A 14,389-nucleotide genomic window follows, 5' to 3' on the forward strand; every position below is an offset into this window, starting at 1 on the left:
TAATAACAAAAAGTATATATATATATATATATATATATATATTATATATATTATATATATCAGAATATGTATCCCCTGATCCCCCCCTTAAGAAGAGAACGTGAAAATGAATTTAAATTAAAATTTTACAAATTTTGTATTTAAACCTGAATTTCAATAAAATATTAAGAATAACGAAAGCGTCCCATTCTTTGGATTTTAACGATTTGCGCGTGAGCTTTTTTTCTTGATATAAAACGGTCAGAACGAGTCAGCTAATATCACTTCTACACTTCCGAATAAACAAACCAACAAACACAGAAGCAGTTTATTCACGTGAGCGCGCTGCTCGGGTACCGACCCTCAAAGCCCCCCTTCCAAAGGCTCATTAAAACCCTGCCTCCTCTCCGAAATCAACACCCAGCATTTCTTTCTGACTTTATTTCAATGGTCAGGGAGAAAAGATAATAATAATAATAATAATAATAATAATAATAATAATAATAATAATAATGGCTTCGTGGAAGATGAATGCGGTGAGGCTGGGTGGGAATAACCGTGTTTAGATAAAAGTAAGGAGTTTCTGTAAAATATTAAAGGAAGACCACAGCTGCACGCAGGTGGTCACTTCCGGATAACTGCCCTGGGTAATCGGGTAACATTCAAATAAAAATGGAAAGCATAACAGCAGCTCTGACCACAGTTTATCTTCCAGCGAGGAAGAGAGAAAAAAAAACTTTCTGTAATATAAAATTCAAAGCTGGAGGTGACTGTCCGGGTTATAGATTAGCTTACCTCACAACCAAGACCTTCTGTCTGCTTCTGCTTTACATTTTACAGCAGACTATCAGAACAGAAACACACAGATGAGCACCACGCAGTTGAGATACAGGGATGGTGTCATGTCTGAGTTGGTGATGAAGGCAGAAGGCGCGGAAAACTCAGTTCTAGGACTCAGTGAGGAGAAGAGTGCTGTCCCTCCCTCCACTCCCTCAGTCCGAGCTCCACTCCTCCTTAACCTCTGGCTTAGTGTCTGCTAGGGAGTTACACGACTGGACCTCATGGGCCTGTCCTCACTTAAAGGGTTCTGCTGTGGCCCGTAGATGTTCACACTTACATACTGCCCCCCCCCCACACACACACACAAGCGAGGGAATCAAAATAGTGCCAGTCATACAAATCAAATTTATGTAGATGGGGGATATATATATATATATATATATATATATATATATATATATATATATATATTCTAATATATCTATCTATCTATCTATCTATATATATATATATAGATATAGATATATAGAATAAATACAAATAATATTAATACAATAAGTATGTTTTTAACCATTTCCCAACCTCTCTTACTGGTATCCCAATATTATAAATTATAAAGAAGATACTTGAAGTTTTGGAAAAGAAAAAAACGCTGAAATAAAATGGAGAACACATTTTTATTTCTCTAATGAAGGTGGAATTAATTATAATATAGCACTGATGTTTCATGTATGAGTACAGCTCACTCCCAACAATGTATATCATGGAAAAAAAGAGAAATTCTTGAATGAAAACCAATATTTGTAGTGATAATCCAGTATCCAGTTTGGCTAATCAATACTTCATTAAATTAAATCAGCTGTGCTGGTGGTGGATTTGAATGAATCCATGTGATGGCTGAGGGCATCCAGGTCAATCAGTTCTGTGTTCTTATAACCAGATAATTATATGTAATTAATTTTTTTGAAAAAAAAAAAATCTTGTTACTTTTAACTGTATATCTATCTATATATATATCTATCTATCTATATATATATATATATATATATATATATATATATATGTATATATATATATATATGTCCAAAACTCTCCTTGAAGAAGCACTTTACTGCAATTTTTATTAAAGAGAATTCCACTGATTGTTCTAAAAGTCTGCAAAATTCAAACACTGAGACACAAACAATGTTATTCAATGGTTTGATGTGAAATGTTTATGTTTACAATGCAAATATGGGCATTTTCTTTACTACCTGAAACCACCAGTGAAGCTACATCTGTCCTCAGAGTTTTTATATGTAATGCGGATGATGGTTTTATTTGGGTACTATTTTGCCTTACGATGTCCTCCACGTACCTCTCCTTCATGAATGGAATCAAAATACATAAAAAGGCTATAGTAAAGTAAAGTCTCAGACGTGTATTTGTATTCCATTTTGTGCTTTCTGAGCATTTCGAGGCAATAAACTCTTCAGATGTCTGGTTCCTATATCACCACCACAGTGAACAGTTCTGACTCGGTCAAGTTTCTCTAGATTGGTGCGTTTCATCCGACCACTCGACTTTGTTTACGCTTTAACAATTTTCTTATACAGAAATGTTGAAATTCATCTTTATATCTAGCAAAAGAAAAGACATACTAGCCTTTTAATTAAAGGCACAGTGCTTAAACACTTTTGAGAGCCAATCAAGTATCCAAGTCAAATTTACTGGAGGAGTACATGCAAAAATTTGTGACCTTTTCCATTCTGAAATACATTTCCTAATAAAAGTGAGGTTGTGAGCCATGCAGTCAGTGTGTGAAGAGGCTTTCATAGATCCTGACTCAGAGGTAAAGCAGGCTACATTTTTCTGGATTTTTTTTTTTTTTTTTTTTTTTTAACCTTCTTTTTACCACACAGAAAAGTGGAAAGGTCTGAATATATATCAGCTCTCTTACATGAGTACAGGCCCAGAAAACACATGTAGCCCAGCAGAGAAGGCCCTGGACAGAAGCCCTGAGTTTTTTGAGCTTAATCACAGGAGCCAGAAACTGGTGTCCTTGAGTGTTTCTTCTCGTTTGATGTACGATGACTTTAAAGGTTATCTTCACTGCTTCTAGTCTTGCCAGCCATTTCGCTCTCATAGCAACAGTTAGCCTTACACACAAACATTGTCAGTGGAGGACGGACAAGTCCGTGTTATTTCGTATCAGAGAGGTAGCTGTTGCCATAAACTTTACACCGGAGAGAATATGAGAAACCGCTGCTTTTCATAACACAACTATTTGGATAATCACCAAATTGATGGATGGCTGCATTAACTTAAACAGTCACTTTTTCTAGTAATTTCCCAAAAGAATCCTTAACAATATGCTGGGGCAAATTCAAAAAGAAAGGACGCTGTAAAAAGGGTCATAAAGCATGTGCTGACCTGACATCGCTTTAGCCTGCCATCATTTTGCACACTGTGACCATCCTGTTACCAGTTAGCTCAGATACATCTCAATTTGTCCGGCGCTTAGGCCCCGGCTGCAGCCGGAAGTGTTGGCCTACGAGCAGGACGTGGATAAGCAGCAGCAGCAGGGCTTGTTAAATTGATGAGTTGAGATGTGCTCTTACTTCACCATCTGGAATTCTAGTCTGGGGTTCTGCTGAAAGCTGCTGACCCGGGACTCAACTCTTCAACCCGGGGAAGAAGAGCGTGAGGAGAAGAAAAAAGCCTGTCATGTCGGCAGAAGTCACTGTGTCAAAGCCCTTTATCTTGCCATCAAACTGAAGAGGCTGGAATAAAGTCCTGGAGCAGGCCTCGCTCTACACCCAGGCAGAGATCCAAAGCAAAGTCATGGTGGAACTTAACAGCTAGTCCTATGAACTAGCCTGAAAAAATGTCATTTGTTACCACAGCTTTTGCATTAACCCTCCTGGGTCACCCACAGTGTATGCGCTTCATCTTACATTTAGTTTCAGTTAAGCAAAATAACACTCAAGGTCGTGTGTTATCGAGAATAACATCATGTCTGTGATTTGGTCGTGTAGATGACACACGATTTGCGATAACACATGACCTGGGGTGTTCAATTGCTTTTATATAACAGGACTGTAAAATGAAGAAAAAGTAAAAACAGTAAAGCAAAGAAGCCCCAAACACTGTATCACATGTTCTTTTGTGTAACTGCCACATATAACCGTCAATATCAGCTCCAGCTCCGCTTTCGCCAGTTCATTCTGCATATTGCTTTCTTTCAGTCAGTCTGTAAAGTGTTTGACAGCACATCTTGTTTGTCGAACTGCATTCTGTTATTTGGTTAGTTGTTCCACCATCACAGCTGCCAACCGAAAAGCTCGCTTATGAGCAACAACAGGCACTGAACTCTTCTTCACAATCTGACCAAATGGGCTGCAGGTTAAATATTATCTTATAGATGTTATCTTTTGTATCAAGTTTCTGTTTTTCTATGCTATAGTAGAAACTTAGTAACAGTTAGCTGCGTATCATTACTCTGCAACTGATGCTCAGCGTAATGACTAGGTTGTGAAAAAAGCACATAGTATGGATTGAATACTTCTCAACCAATCAGACTGTTTCACTGGAATGAACTCTGATTCCAAACTTTCACTCAATACCACACTCGTCTTTATATGTGCAGGAGGAGATATTTTATTATTATTTGATATAATGAGAAATTTCTGTTGTGGAGTAACTTCATTTGGCAGAAAAAAAAACATTCCTTACATTTTTGCCATGTTTTTTTTTGTAATTTCTTGTGGACATCTTTTTCGTAATTATGTAACTAATTCATTATGTGATTAGATATAAATAATTATTCAATGCATATCAAATTTATAGCAAAACAACCACAAGTTGAGATGTCTAAGGGTTCACTTTGAAGTTCATCAAACTGTTGTTGAATAAACTGTGGCTAATATTGGCTAGCACAACACTGTTAGAAATAAAGGTTCTGTGCAGGTTCCTTTTTTATTTGTCAAGGTATAAACTATATAAATGTTCCCCTTAAAGGTACAACAGTGGTTTTAAGGTCCAATTGTGCACCTTCAATAAGTTTTTCCAGGTGAAAAGTATGTATTTGTACCTTTTCATAACTGAATGTTTTAAAACAGAACAATAAAATAAAAGCCTGGAGACGAGACGGGGTGTGTGGAGTCAACACAACTTAGAAAATATCATTTCAATGGATTATGGTACAGTTATGTTCCCTGACTGAAGGTACTGAGATGTACCCTTGAGGGAACCACCCCAGTGACAAGAGGGGTCCTGCCCCAGTGACAGTTTAGTACCTTTTTTTCTGAGAGTGTAGTACATGGGTGTAAAAATGATTCTATTAATAGGCACTTCTCACGTCACAAGATGCATATTCTGGTCAAAGGGAGGAAAAACCTGAACATGTTCAGCCGTGTAAGTTCAACGCAGCATTTTCTTGAGAAAACATTGTCATGAGGAAAGTGCTGATAATGAGTGAGCACTGGATCTTACCATATCTTCCTCTCTCCTTGAACTCCCTCAGGCACTCGTCGACATGTGTGTACGCACACTCACAAATATACACTCGCTGCTATTTCTGCTCTTAAGAAAGACTATAGGTTCTACCGGTTCTCCCTGGAGCTCAAAGGCATTTTGTCGACGTCTAATGCTGCATTTCAAAAACAACAGCGCAGGAAAAAGAATGGCTCCCCTGCTCATTCAAAAGCATTTTTTCCACTTAACGAAAAAACAAATTATCTTAAAATAAAACCGTGGCTGACTTTTACCCAAGTGCTCTCCCGGTCTAAGGAAAACAGAGCGGTCCAACTGACCCTGAAAATATTTTGTTTTGCTGAACCTCACTGTTGCATCAAAGGAATTTGTCTTCAAGGTAGGATCACAGGCAGCGTCAGTGGAGCAGCAGGCCAAGCGATAGCCCTAAGACCACTAAGATCACTTCCGTCTGTCTGATAGATGTTCCTTGGGAGTCCTAGGAGAGTGCTTAAAGGAAATGAAAGATGTTATTGTTCACCCGTGACAATAGGACGGCAAAGTTTGAACATGCATGTGGCGGACAGGGCAAGCGGTTCTCACTTTGAGCTACGATTTATTGTAAACACAAGTAGAGCTTGATTAAAACTTGCAAGTAACAAAGTGGCCAGCTGCGTGGACTGTGGACAAAAAATATTATTGAGATGGCAGCTTGCAGAAAACATGCTACATAAGCCCTGTGAACCACAGATGTGTGGTCAGATGAATCATCCTGGTCCTTATCAGTAGCAGCTTCAGCGAAAAGCAGTCAATGTAACATTGTTTGAGGTGAAATTTCTGCCATCTGCTTCAAAACAATATCTCACTGTTCATATTCTCAGTGTATGCACATGCACACACACCCTGATATGCCATTCTTACACACACACATACACAGACAGCCAGTATGTTCAAAAATCCTGATCGGCACCCGCTGTTTTATGTTAGCCGTCTATCTCGATACACTTCAAAGTGAACGGCTGCAAACGGACAGAGCAGATAAAGAAGGGACTGATAGTAGAGGAGAAACAAATGAAGAGAGTTTTTGTTGAGCGGTTGAAGCTCACAGGCCCTGCTCGCTCCAGTCAGGGCTATTTGCTGATAGCAACGGTTCACCACCAACTGGCTGGCCCAGCATGGCCGAAAAAACACAGCGCAGGTGTCTGGAGGAGCATCCATGTCGGGCAGTTAAGAGACTGATACAGTCATCACCACAGAGAGAGAGAGAGAGAGAGAGAGAGAAAGAGATGAGTAGCCTTGAACTAAAGATACTGTGGGACAGATTCCCAGAGCCCATTTATTTATGCAAACAAGGAGCATACAAAAAAGTGAGCCTGTGTATAGTTGTTGATCTAACTTCAGCGTCACTCCATTAGGAAGCTATTCTGGAACTTAAGCACTTCTTTACGTAAACACAAATAAGACAAGTTACAGGTGTAAATAAAAAGCTGTGACAATGAGACTATAATCCAGATAACTGCCAGTTCACTGGGGTCTACTGGTCTCTTTAGGTATTTTTATGAGATATGAGGTAAGCTAATAGGGGACACCCTGAAACTTCTTTTTTCATATTTCAGCTGATGCCTACTGGTGGATTCATTTTAACTGAGAAAAAAGAAAATCCTGTAAGTAAATTAAATTATAAAGGCACTTTTATGAAGAAACTGAATTCAAAAATGACTTTATCATTAACTTCCAGTCAAACTGGCCACTAAGAACAAGTTATCTGTTTTTCAGGAGATCTTTCTGAAGAAAACTATCTGTGGCATTATACACTTGTATAAGGAAGAAGAAAGTCATAGGGAAATAAATGAAAAAAAGCTTGCAAGCCCTGGTTGACCACCAAAACTGTTCCCAACAAATAAACAGTACTTAAAGCTTGTATCTTTAAGAGAGAGGAGAAAATCAACCTCCACTCTTGCTTCAGCTCTGAAAAACAAAATTCACAGGTATTTCTGAAAATTTACAAACCAAACAAAGCTGCTGGTGTTCTCCGAACAATGGACTGGCAACCCCAGAGTCAAGACTTCAATGTCACTGAATGTATTTGGGTCTATTTGGATCGTCAGAAGCAGAAAATGCAACCAATGTCTAAGACTGAACTTTGGAAGTTCAGAAAAATATCCAAGCAGATTTCTTTGAAAAGCTGAAAGCATCTTTCCTAAAAAGAGAACAGAAGCTATAATAAAGTCAAACCGTGGACATACTAAATACTGAAAATAACTAAATCATATTTAGTTGTTAAGACTTCTATATATAACTTTGTTATATGAATAACTTAGTGGCCACTTTGTCTGGGAATCAATTACATGAACAGTGGTTTCTGACTTTTGCACAGTACTGAATAAAAATGTCTTTGTCATTGAAGACCTATACAAGAGTATCGTTATCATTCAAAGCATATGACATTCATGTCCTGTATGACCTGATGTCCCATAATACCTGTATCCATACTATAAAAAGATATTGTGGGATTCAATCACCTCTTAGTAATAACATAAGCATGCCAAGTTACAGCATAAAAAAGTTCAAGCTGTAATTATTTATTCATGTCATTAATGATAACACTGTGACACATTAACCACTGCATCACCCGAAATATATCGTAACTCCAGCGGCACATTTTGACACCGTTTTGGTAAGAGTTTGCTGCGGCGTCCCAACTTTAACTGTTTTGCCTTGAGTTATAATCCAGCTCTTTGACTGGGACTTGGCCTTGCTGTGCTGAGGAGATGCTCTTAAAACAACATGTGCAGGTGGTAGTAGATTTGTGAAGAATGGTAGATAAGGCAAAGCCCGAGAATCGTCTGAGATTCACTGAAGTATTTAAAACACTGGCTCGCCTTCAAACGCCTGAATGGAGAGAAATTCAACCGTTTGAGCGGATGTGGGACGGCGTCCAGCATTACCTAAACACAGAGCGTCTCGGAGAGAGCAGGCAGAAGGGTATCGGAGTGGTACCACCAGCTGCAGAACCATTAATTAATGCCCTTTGGTATGCTTGCAGGGCAAAAAACCTTGAACACGTGTGGGGGAAAAAAAACACTAAACACTGAGCTTAATTAGAAAGCACAAGGACGCTGAGTACCATAGCCATCCTTCAGACTCTTTAGCATTGAGTGCTCCTTTCATCTGACACCATTATACTGCAACTGAAACAGTCATTATCTATTACTTCTATACATAATGTTCTATATATACTATCGTTTCTAACGCGCAGTGATAGTTTTGGATGGTGAACACATGGTTGAAAATTTCGTACACTTTGTTCTACAAATAGCACACAATGGAACACTTAGAGAAATAGAGGCCTTGTATAATAAAAACTGAGACTTCTATATCCTAAGCACACGCTATCAATCTTGGGAGATGAAATTTTTCAGTCTCCACTTGAGTTTATGGGGAGGAAAAACTTTCGAGAGGCTGGCTGGGCTCCAGGAGAGAGCAGAAATTATGTTTGGTCGGGACATTTCTTCAAAGATAGTATCTCTATGTTTGAACGCCACGGCATCAGTAGAGTAGGAATCGAATACCAGGCCTACAAATCACGGCGGAGTGCTTATCTTCTGCCAGATCCCAAGGGCTGAACTCCATGGCTGAGCAACATGTCAGGCCCTGAAACAGCAGAGGGATCAGAATCTGGAAATAATAAATGCAGAGGACGTATTGCTTTGATAAAAAGTCAAAAAAAGTTACTGTGTTTATACTGAGAAGAGCAGCACCAAGAACAAGAGGTCACCGTGGTGCACAGTGTCAAGCCTTTGCTCAGTGTGTGATAGAACTATAGCCTGTCATGTTTTTTCATGCCACTGACTCAACTAACCATACCACGACGGCAGGTGAGTGTGCTGAAGCTGTTATTGCTAATGTCTCGGCAGTATTCAAGGAGACATTTTGTTCCCCCACGTCATCAGCGTGTTCTTAACACTTGACACCATCTTTAAAGCGCAGCAGTTAAAAGTGCTAATAGTCACATTTTAGTGTAGCGAGGTTTATAAGGCCTGTCTTGCCAGATCATTTGGCAACAAAACTAACAAGAATACAGTTACTTGAAGAGAGATGTCTCTGGCGGTGTCTGGGTTCACTGGCTGGTCAGCCCATGAGGGGCTTTCCACAGGGAAGACATAGCTGGATGATATCATTATACACTACTTAAAACCTCAATCAGGAATTGTAGAAACAGCACTATGGCTACATGAGGACTATAGCTGAGATTACTTACAGTGTCCTGTAAGATGACCCAGTGCATGTTTTAGTGGCTACTTTGTTATTCAATAAAAAAGAAGGTTCTTTTTTATATATTGTGTACCGCTGATTCCAAAACACATGGCATGGCAACAAATGAACTTTTTCAGGCTCAATCAATCAAAAGCTTATTTCTCCTAGTCACATTTAATTACTGACTTGAAGAAAGTAAAATATTTAGTTGATTTTAGGGTCCACAAGTAACTAATCTGATGAGATGTATAAAACATCCACTCAAATGCAGAATGGAGACTTAACCTAAGACCTAATCACATCTAATGCTGGCTTTAAAAGAGACCTCTTGGCCCTCGAAGCGTCACTATCGTTTTCTTTCAGCTGGGGAGCATGGTGAGAGAGTCAGTGAAAGCTCACTATATAAACACCACTCGGTGACTAGAAAGTGATCCATCAATGTGCACTGCCATTGTAATGCACCTAAGACTGATTAAGTCAAAGCCAGCTAAATCATCTGAATTCCTGCTGTGCCTTGGCCCGGCTTGCTCTCTAGATTAAGATGAAAAGGCCAGCACATTCCTTGTTTGATAATTAATGATGTATCTGTAACTGATGATTGTCTAATCTTAAAACAGTGACTTAAGCTTAGAACTAATCATATCGGGATCATTCTGTTTACTGTATATACTATTTTGTCTGCATAAGAGGCAAAGTCTTTGCAACAAGACTGCAGAGTCTCTCTGTCCGATTAAAAGGAAGTCATAAATTATGATTGCAAACTTGATTTGAATCATAAGTGAAACAAACAAAGTAAGCAGGAAAACTTCTTGTTATCGCTCAAGAAAGATGGAAAAATGGAGGCAGTGGCACCACGAAGCCAGGAATGAAACTGATTTCAATCTGATGACCTCTGATCTCATTTTTCCTGTAATCTGACAGGTCATTAAAGGGTGCACTGCTGGTCGTTAATCTAGCAGTAAGGGACATATACACATCAGTATTTCCCGCTGAAAATCCAAGAAGCTGATTTACAGACAAAATTCCACTCACACACAAACGTCACTTCTTTATATGGCAACTATGACAACAACACATGGTATTTCTACGAAAAGATCAATCAGAAGGAAAGACAACCAAGCTAAAAAAAGGAGACAAACACAGTAGGAAGTTGATTGATATGGAAAGACTACAACTAGCTTTTGTAAAACTTCCTAAGTTTCTCATCAGAAGAGAGATTGGCTGTTATTAGTTGACAGAGGAAGGCAAAAGCAAATAAAGTTGTGATGGACTGGCTACAACTCAGAAGCTGGTGGAGCAAGTATGATCACTATTGTAACACTGGCTTCATAAGCTATACTGAAATCTTGATGGAAGCATCAACTCTATGGCAACAGGACTCTTCTGATTAACCCTCAATACGAAGGGTCCTGAGAAACAGGCTTCGAGTCTAAAGGCCTGAGGTCTCACCCTCTGGCATACTGAAGGCTTACTCAGACACTGCCTTCCCTTACAAGGTCTTTTTTTTAGTAGTTTGTAATGGAAAGTGAGACAGCATGAATAAATCCATGCAATTTACATGCAGAGTAGTGAGGAAGTTAACAGGATCACTGTCAGTCAGACAATGAAGAAGATATGACTTCTTGGCTGTCCCAATACACAAAGACCTTCACAATCATTTAAATGTTTTAATGAATTTAAGATGATGTTTCTATATACTGATATTAAAGTGTTTAACATTATTCTGGACTATGAAACAAAATGAATTTCTCAAAAAATGCTAGAGGACAAAGATGGGAAAGCGAGACAGAAGGAAGGGTTTGGGAGAACAATTGAGAGGTTCACCTCATGAGTGAGAAGCAGTCATGGGTCGCTGGGTGAGATTAATGGTGCATGTCATTGGGGCCTCATGTAGTGGCCTCCATATCTGTCTCATTCCCTCTGGCTAACAGATACACCCATCACTTAGGAATCAAAAACAACGTGGCTGAAAACAACAGCAGCTTTCACTCATGGGTAAAAGCTGACAAAGCTCTCCACCAGGATTTAGTTCAAGTAGTAACACTCTCACTTGCTAATGAGTTCTGGACAGCAAAAAAACCCTAAAAATTTGTATGCTAGTAATACACCAACATGCAGTTGTTGATAAATAAAATGTCAAAGTTTTTTTTTTACATATTCTGAGTAAGTGAGAAATATTGTAGTAAAAAGTGTTAACCAACACAAGAAAAATTGCTGGCAGTAACAAGTTAGAAAGCTGTACAGTGAGTTATAAATATTGGGTTTAAAATGGAAAAGTAATGGAAATACTCCTCTTCTGATTAAACCCTTATCAAAACATTTTGATATCATTTATCAAAAAAAGAGCAAACTTTTTCTTGTTCAGCTGACCAGACCCCATTAGCTGACACTGATTCCGCACCGATTGATACTTTAGAATAGCATGACACCAGCCATCTCTCCTACCCTATAAAAGTTAGTAACTAAATACATTTGTTGCTTAATGGATCTCAGCATGTCATTCATCAGCTGTGATTTAATGCGAGTGGAGAGCACAGTGAGATGGAGGCCAGGCTCGGAGTAGAGATCAGGGGCATGGCAGTTTTACAAGATCCCCTGGAGTGCACAAGCGCTCTCCATCATCCAGCTGGGGTGTCCCACTGTGTGAGACTTATGGCCCAACACTTCAGCAGGGACGTGGCTAATGCAGGACGGCATGTGGGTTAAGACAGGGCTTTGGGGTCCCCTTCTTTTCAGTAACAGCTGAAATGGTTCATCCTTTATGGAGTGCACACCACTGCTCATACAGATATATAGGTAGCGGTGACATGCCTCACATATGGAGGAGTAACATGTACCCATGTGATTGCCTCTGCAGAATTAGAAACGTATGGAGCTCCCATGGTGGTCCTTAAGGAGTATAATTCAATCAAAAGGGATCATCCTGCCCTTACTTTCACGTTCCTCGCTGTATGGGGACAAAGAGTAAGAAGAAGACAAATAGCTGGTTGAAAGAGAAAGGACGAGTCAGAACCACAGGTTTGGGCTAATTTAGGGCTATATAAATGATGTGGATGGTGAACTTTAAACTATGGTGACCTTTGACAGTAGTGGGCAGGCAGGGATTATCTTCTCTTCTCACTGTGAGAGGTAAGATGAGAAGGCCAGAATGGAGGTGATTCACAGCACCATGATGGAGAGCAAGAGTGCACTCCTTCATTTAAACAAGACAGAGGGGGAAAAACCCTTGCAAAAAAAAGGTTAAGGTACTTATTCATTCAAGAGATTGTTTTGGTGATCCATTAAAAGTATCTAGTGGATTCAAGCCTCTTTGGCTAATTTTGATTCAGGATCAGGTATGTATGGCTGAACAAACTTTCTTAATATTTCTAAGCTAAAATTATTTAATTAATGTTTTTCAATACGTTTAATTCGTGTCTACACAAATCATTAAAGTAACTGGTCAGTATTCCATAAAACATCATCAATAAATACTCATTCATATTATTTTTTCCTTTTTTTAATACACAAATCTTTTGTTGTGCTTTGTTAATCCGAAAGACTCTTAGGCGTTATCTTTTCCAGTTAGGACGGCAACCTAATCAGCATATCCACTAGCACGGCCTCCGGTCCCCTCTGCTCCCTCCCTTGTTTGCAGTGGGTGTTATTCTAGTGTTAAATGAATGCTCAGGGTCCAGTGGAGTCCATGGGGGCCAGGCTAATTTGCTGTGGCAGTCAGGACATAGTGATGGAATGTGAATGTCAGCAGGCTCTTTATTTACGCGCTATATAAAACCGACTAGTAATTAACACCGGGGTCCCTCCCGCGCTCAAGTGTAATTGACTGTTTCAAAGGACCGCCACTTCATATTCCAGAGTGTGTATTAAAATTACGCTTTCCATATTGCCTACTCCCTTTAAGGATAAGGGTCAGCACTGCTGGCACAGGCACTCAAACACATCAGATTTCTTTATGAGGACATTAACATTTTGACATATTAATAATGAGTAAGTGTATTAAGCTAGACCTGTGAGGGACCTTGTGCCATCCTCAGGAGGTGCCGTTTTCTTTCTGCTGGGTGGTTTTATTTCTGTTGAGGAGAATGCTTTTGTTGGGCACTTTAAAGTGCTTAATTTGAAAAAGAACCGCATGTAATTTATCCAACAGTAAAACAGTATTACATGTATGGATCAGTTTGGATTCGGTGGAAAAAAAAACAAATCCAAAATAAGATGGAAACAAAGGTAATAGAGAAATAATACAGAAATATTGTAATATCAAAATCCTTTTTCTCACGTTTTTTTAGCCCTGATACCCCAATAACGCTGACTTCAGGTAGTACAAATACCTCATGACTGCTCAATGTTATACAACTACCTACTTGACCACTGGTGCCATACAGAACGCATGTCGTCAACTGTATCGCCCTAACATGTGTCCATATGGTCTAAACAGCCTCCTTGAGAACATAAACTTAATGAGAGAATCATTTGCATTTGTTAATTTGGATTAATGTGTGTTAATTGATTTCTGTGTATTTTAATTAACACAAGTTATAGTTGGCCACAGTTTGTGCTCAGAATGCAAATTAGTTGTGTTTTGCCAATTAAATGTCCTCAGAGGAACATGCAAACCCTCCATGGAGTAATTAGTGTTAATTGGCTTTAAAACTGTAATTAACATGGTTTATGCGAAGCAGCTTACCTTGTTTGTCAATAGGATTAAGCATGGAGTAATGATCAAAAAGTATTTGATTCAGCCATCATCCTAGGTCATGTCTGATGCAAAAAAGAAACAATTAAAATTACACAACCAATTAATTTATTCTGTAATCACAGATGTAACACACTGCAATTGGGTAACAAAAACATTTAAGTGTAATCTCTAAAACAACTGATTGGTTAAGATGTGATATATTTAACTTGAGATGTTCCTTTTAAT

This window comes from Colossoma macropomum, unplaced genomic scaffold (genome assembly GCF_904425465.1).
Source record: "Colossoma macropomum unplaced genomic scaffold, Colossoma_macropomum, whole genome shotgun sequence".
In the NCBI taxonomy this organism is placed as follows: Eukaryota; Metazoa; Chordata; class Actinopteri; order Characiformes; family Serrasalmidae; genus Colossoma; species Colossoma macropomum.